This window comes from Ursus maritimus (assembly GCF_017311325.1).
Source record: "Ursus maritimus isolate PB19 chromosome X unlocalized genomic scaffold, ASM1731132v1 scaffold_X1, whole genome shotgun sequence".
In the NCBI taxonomy this organism is placed as follows: domain Eukaryota; kingdom Metazoa; phylum Chordata; class Mammalia; order Carnivora; family Ursidae; genus Ursus; species Ursus maritimus.
The window spans coordinates 21637995-21643824 of NW_024423319.1; positions in this window are offsets into that span (position 1 = coordinate 21637995).

Below are 5830 nucleotides of genomic sequence, written 5' to 3' on the forward strand. Positions count from 1 at the left end.
AGAGCATTGAATAACCTGGGAGATACCATGTTCAATGAAATAGGCCAGTCACAGAAAGACAAATACTACATGATTCCACTTATATATGATGTGATGGTTAATTTTATGCATCGATTTGACAGGGCCAAGGGATGCCCAGATGGTTGATAAAACATTTCTGGGTGAATTTGTGAGGATGTTTTTGGAATATATTAACATTTGATTCAGTAAACTGAGTAAGGAGATACACCCTTACCAATGTGTGTGGGCATCATTCAATCCTTTAAGGGCCTGAATAGAATAAAAAGGCAAAGGAAAGATGAAGTCACTCTCTTCTTGAGCTAGCATGTCCATCTTTTCCTGCTCTTAGACATCAGAGCTCCAGGTTTGGGCCTTCAGGTTCTAGACTTAAATAGCAGCCCCCTGATTCTCAGACCTTTGGAATTGGTCTGATTTATACCACTGACTTTCCTGGCTCTACAGTTTGCAGATGGCAAATCATGATACTTTTCAACCTCCATAACTGTGTTTGCCAATTTCTATAATAAGCCTATGTATGTATGTATGTATGTATCTATCTATCTATCTATCTATCTATCTATCTATCTATCATCTATCTATCTATCTATCTATCTATCTATCTATTATCTATCTATCATCTATCTATCTATATCATCTATTCCTTTATATATCTCCTATTGGTTCTATGTCTCTGGAGCACCCTAGTTAATTCATATGATGTACCTAAAATAGAGTATAATGTGGTTGCCAGGAGCTGGGAAAAGGGAGAAATGGGGTTCCTATTCAATGTATAAAATTTCAGTCATGCAAGATGAATACGTTCTAGAGATCTGCTGTACAACATTGTGCCTATAGGGAACAATAAACTCTATTGTACACTTAAAATTTTGTTAAAAATAGCTATCATGTTAGAAGTTCTTACTACAGGGGCGCCTGGGTGGCTCAGTCGTTAAGCGTCTGCCTTCGGCTCAGGGCGTGATCCTGGCGTTCTGGGATCGAGCCCCACATCGGGCTCCTCCTCTGGGAGCCTGTTCCTTCCTCTCCCACTCCCCCTGCTTGTGTTCCCTCTCTCACTGGCTGTCTCTCTCTCTGTCAAATAAATAAATAAAATCTTTAAAAAAAAAAAGAAGTTCTTACTACAACAACAATAAAAAGTAAATAACTGCCTTCAAGCCCAGAGAAGGCCTAGGAGCAGGCAAATTAGAAATTAGACACATAGGCTCTTTCTGAAAGTACTAATGTACACAGGACAAATTTTTTAAAAATACAGCTAGCCAATAGATACGTGAAAATATGCTCAACATCATTCATTACCAGAGAAATGTAAATCAAAACCACAATGAGATATCATCTCATACCTGTCAGAATGGCTAACATCAAAAACTCCAGAAACAAATGTTGACAAGGATGTGAAGAAAAAGGAAACTTCTTGCACTGTTGATGGCAATGCAAACTGGTAAAGACACTGTGGAAAACAGTATGGAGGTTCCTCAAAAAATTAAAAATAGAACTACCCTACAATCCAGTAATCCTGCTAAATACAAAAATACAAAAACACGAATTCAAAGGGATACTGGCATCCCATGTTTATTGCAGCATTATTTACAATAGCCAAGATATGGAAGCAACCCAATTGTCCATCAATAAATGAATGAATAAAGAAGATGTGGTATACACACACACACACACACACACACACACACACACACACACATATCCAGGCACAGTGAAATATTATTCCACCATAAAAATAATGAAATCTTGTCATTTGCAACATGGATGGATCTAGAGAGTATAATACTAAGTGAAATAAGCCAGTCAGAGAAAGAAAAATGCCATATGATTTTACTCATATGTGGAATTTAAGAAACAGAACAAAGGAACAAAGGGTGAAAAAGACAAGCCAATAAACAGATGCTTAACTATAGAGAAGAATGTGATGGTTACAAGAGGGGAGGTGAGTGGGGGGGATGGGTGAAATAGGTGAATGGGATTAGAGTACACTTATCTTGATGAGCACTGAGTAATGTATAGAATTGTTGAATCACTATATTGTACACCTGAAACTAATATAACACTGTTAATTAATAAATTTAAATTTTAAAATGAAAAATAAAAGATGTTTCAACAATAAAAAATGGATGCATAAACATCTGATCTACTTATACTCACTGCAACCCTGCAACCACGTTAATGAGAGATGAAGAAGGTCCAGAGTTTGTAGGCTGTTAAATTTTAATTTCCCTATTTATTAATATTATTCTGAATGCACATATGAGATTTCTGGAGCAGAGTAGATTAATCATTATTTACTTTTCAAGCACATAATACATTTGTAGTTCTCCTGTGCCCTGATTGCTTATACTTGGGATGACAGGATGAGAGTTGGATGTCACTCTGCACAAACAGAATTTATATTGCAGGCAAGGGGTGCTGAAGAAGTGAATCTGGGCATTTATATAGAAGAGAGAGGGGCTGTCCCTTTGGGAAGGAGGGAGAAAAACCTTTGCTTCTTGGAAAGGATCTGGTGTTCTTACTCTAATCTTTTAGAATCTAAATAAATCTTTCTAGGGGAAAGATAAGACCATTGTCTCCAGTTTTACAATCCAGGAATGAAATGTATGGCATCTGATGATAAATCTCTCTGGAGTTCTCTCACTATTTATACAGTTGTAAATTACCTTCCATGGATTCCTTTTTATCCCAGGTTCCAAGTTCCAGTAAGATTTGCTCAGCAGGCCCTAGCTGTGCAGAAACATGAACTATTTTCTCTGTGGGTTCACACAGGTTTGGTAAATCCTTTTTACTTAGCCTAAGAGTATATTCATGTGATCTTATCCTATCTCCACTACACAATTCCCTCCAAACCTCTTGCCCTGATCTTCCTTTAAGGGGAAGCTAGATAGATCATGTGATTTTCTTTTCCTAATTGCTGGTGATTTTACTTCCACATAGCTCTTCCCACTGCAATATAATTCATATAAAGAAGTAGCCTAAAATCAGAACACCTGGCAGTGATATTTGTATAGTTAAGTCTCCCTGGGATGTTCAAGTTGAATTCCGGTTGTGTTTTTGGTCACTGGAATAAGTTAATAAGCAGGCTTCAGTGTATCCTTATCTGTTTTCTCTAGATCTTTCTTGATCTACTAACTTGGTGCATTCTAGTTTTGTTAACCAAACCTTCCCCATTTCCCTCCTCAAATAGATAGATTTTCCATAGATCAACACTATCTAATTAGGTGGACACTTTCTAAGGACTAAAGTCTTTCTCTAATTCAAGGAAATTTTACTTCACTATTCAGTTCACTATTTCATTCTCTCAATTCTTTCTGTTCTCTTCTTCTGGAACTCCTGTTAAATAGACACTTGTTTTTTTAAGATCTGTCCTCCTAGTCTCCTACCTTTTCTACCATAATCTTCCTATCCTTTTCTTTAGCACTGTATCTGGGGAAAATGACACCAATTAATTTTCCAATTCACTAATTTATGATGCATATATTACATTTCTGCTATTTAATCATTCTACTGGCATTTTGACAATGATTATTAGTTCAAAATAACTGCTTTCTCTGATTATTTTTTTCCAAAGCTGACTGTTCTTGTTTAGTGAATGTGCTACCCTCTTATATTTTTAGAGAATGATCATGACGTCTATTAAGTTCTGTTTGTTTTCTTTACTTAGTGTCTTGCATTCATGTGGTTGGTTTTCCTCAAATATTTAGTGATCCTTGTTTGTTCATATAAATGGGGGTCTAACTCTGTGATTTTCAACCATGTTTGCTCATTAGAATTGCCTTTGGATCTTTTAAAAAACCTGATATGCAGACCATACCATAGACCAATTAAATAAGACTTATCTGGTGGTCGTATCCAAGCACTTGATTTTTTTTTACTACTTTTTGGGGGTGTTGAGGAAACAGAAGGCAAGCTGAGGACAAAGCAGAAACTGACACCCCACAACCCCCCCACCCATGGGATATATGTGACATTCCTCAGGCACTCCTGGCTAGAAAAAGAAATAGTTAACCTATAGAGACCACAATCCTGCAAGACTTGAGTCTCCCTCAGTTTACATATGTCTTAGCAGTCTACAAGAACAAAGCATTTCTATCAATAACCTAGCTTCCAAAAGGGAAAGCAAATACAATTAAATGTCCTTATAATCTGAAGCCTCCAGGAAGGTCCCAACCATCTTCATGTTAATACCTTACTAGAGGGGTAAACAACCTTAACTTGGCAATGGAAAGGCCTCGGGTATCCTTTGAGTCTTATTTAACATATGAAAATACTTTCTCAACTTCCCTTTTTCCTTATCTCCCCCAACCCCATAGTATATAATCAGCCATGCCTCACAACCTGGGGCAGCAGCTCTTTCTGTCCAGGGGTCCTGTCCCTGTGCTTTAATAAACGATTTTGTACCAAAGACCTCTCAAGAATTCTTTCTTGGTCATCAGCTCTGGGCTCCACTCCACTGAACCTCACCTATATTCCACAACCTCATCAGGGGTATAGTTTACACACAGTATAATGCAAAAGTTGTTAGTGTAGCTCAGTAGATCTTTATCTGAATGATATACACATTCATACATAATACATAATGACTGAGATAAAGATACAGACCAAACGTTGGCAAACATTTTTGGAAAGGGCCAAATGTCCAGCCACTCTTTGTCACAACTACTCAACTCTTGTAGTTGAAAAGCAGCCATGGACAATATGTGAATAAATAAGCATGTCTGACCCCTTATATACACCATTTCTAGAACTCCAGAACACTCTTTTTTGTCCCTTTCAGTTAATATCTTCCCAAAGGTAACCACTATTCAGTGTTGGTATTTAAAGCTATCCAAGTGATTACAATAAGCAGAGGAAGTAGAGAATCACTGATCTAGACTGATCAATATTAATAGCTGTGTGTATTACCACAGAATAAATAAAATTCCCTATTACCTATGCACTGATTTAGGATTCTGATTATACAATATTGACTATGTTGGAATTGGGGGCAAGCATTAGAGGGGCTCTATATCCCTTGTGCACATTGAAGATACCTGCAGAGCTACCACAGCAGACTCACAGTTTAACTGAAGAAAATAGCACAATCAGCTGCTTTGAGAGCAGATTATCAGTGTGTAGGTTTTGTAGCCTCCTTGGGAGCTTTCCAGGTATAATCCGAAACTGCTCCCCAAACTTGGAGGTCAGAGAAAGACCAAAGAAGGAGGCAGGCCCCTCCAGATTGGTAGATGGCAGTTTTATTAATAAGCAAAGGGAGCTTACATACTAGGCTCATGTTGGGCAGGAGCAAAATGAGTAGATCTCCATACCCATCTGTCAAATCTTAAAAGTTTATATAGAGGCCTCAATTAGATTCAGTCACATATATGGTGCATGTGTCATCAACACCACATCACTCTCTCAAGGCTGTGTCCTTCAGGCAACCTCTGGGAGTGGGTACGGAAGTGGAATCCACGTTCCAAAGACAGGGGAGCACGTGAAGAGCCTCTGATCACCTGAGTTCAGCTCATGGGTCAACTGAGTGTCACATCATTTTGATGATGTTCCCTAACACTCCACCCCTCGTGAGGTCTCTTACAAACTCACAGCCACCTCCCCATCTGTTGACTCTGCCACAGTACCTGGCCCATATCTTCTAGAGTCACAGACATATCTAACTCAAATGGTAGCCCTACTTGAGAGATGCCCAGAGCTTTAATCTGCTTTGCTAGTATTTTTACCTTCTTAAAGACAGGTTGCTGCTCTGATTCCTTTCACATGTGCCCTGTCTTTACCAGGTGGTATAAGGGATGGAGGCACTGTGCCAGGTGGGGAG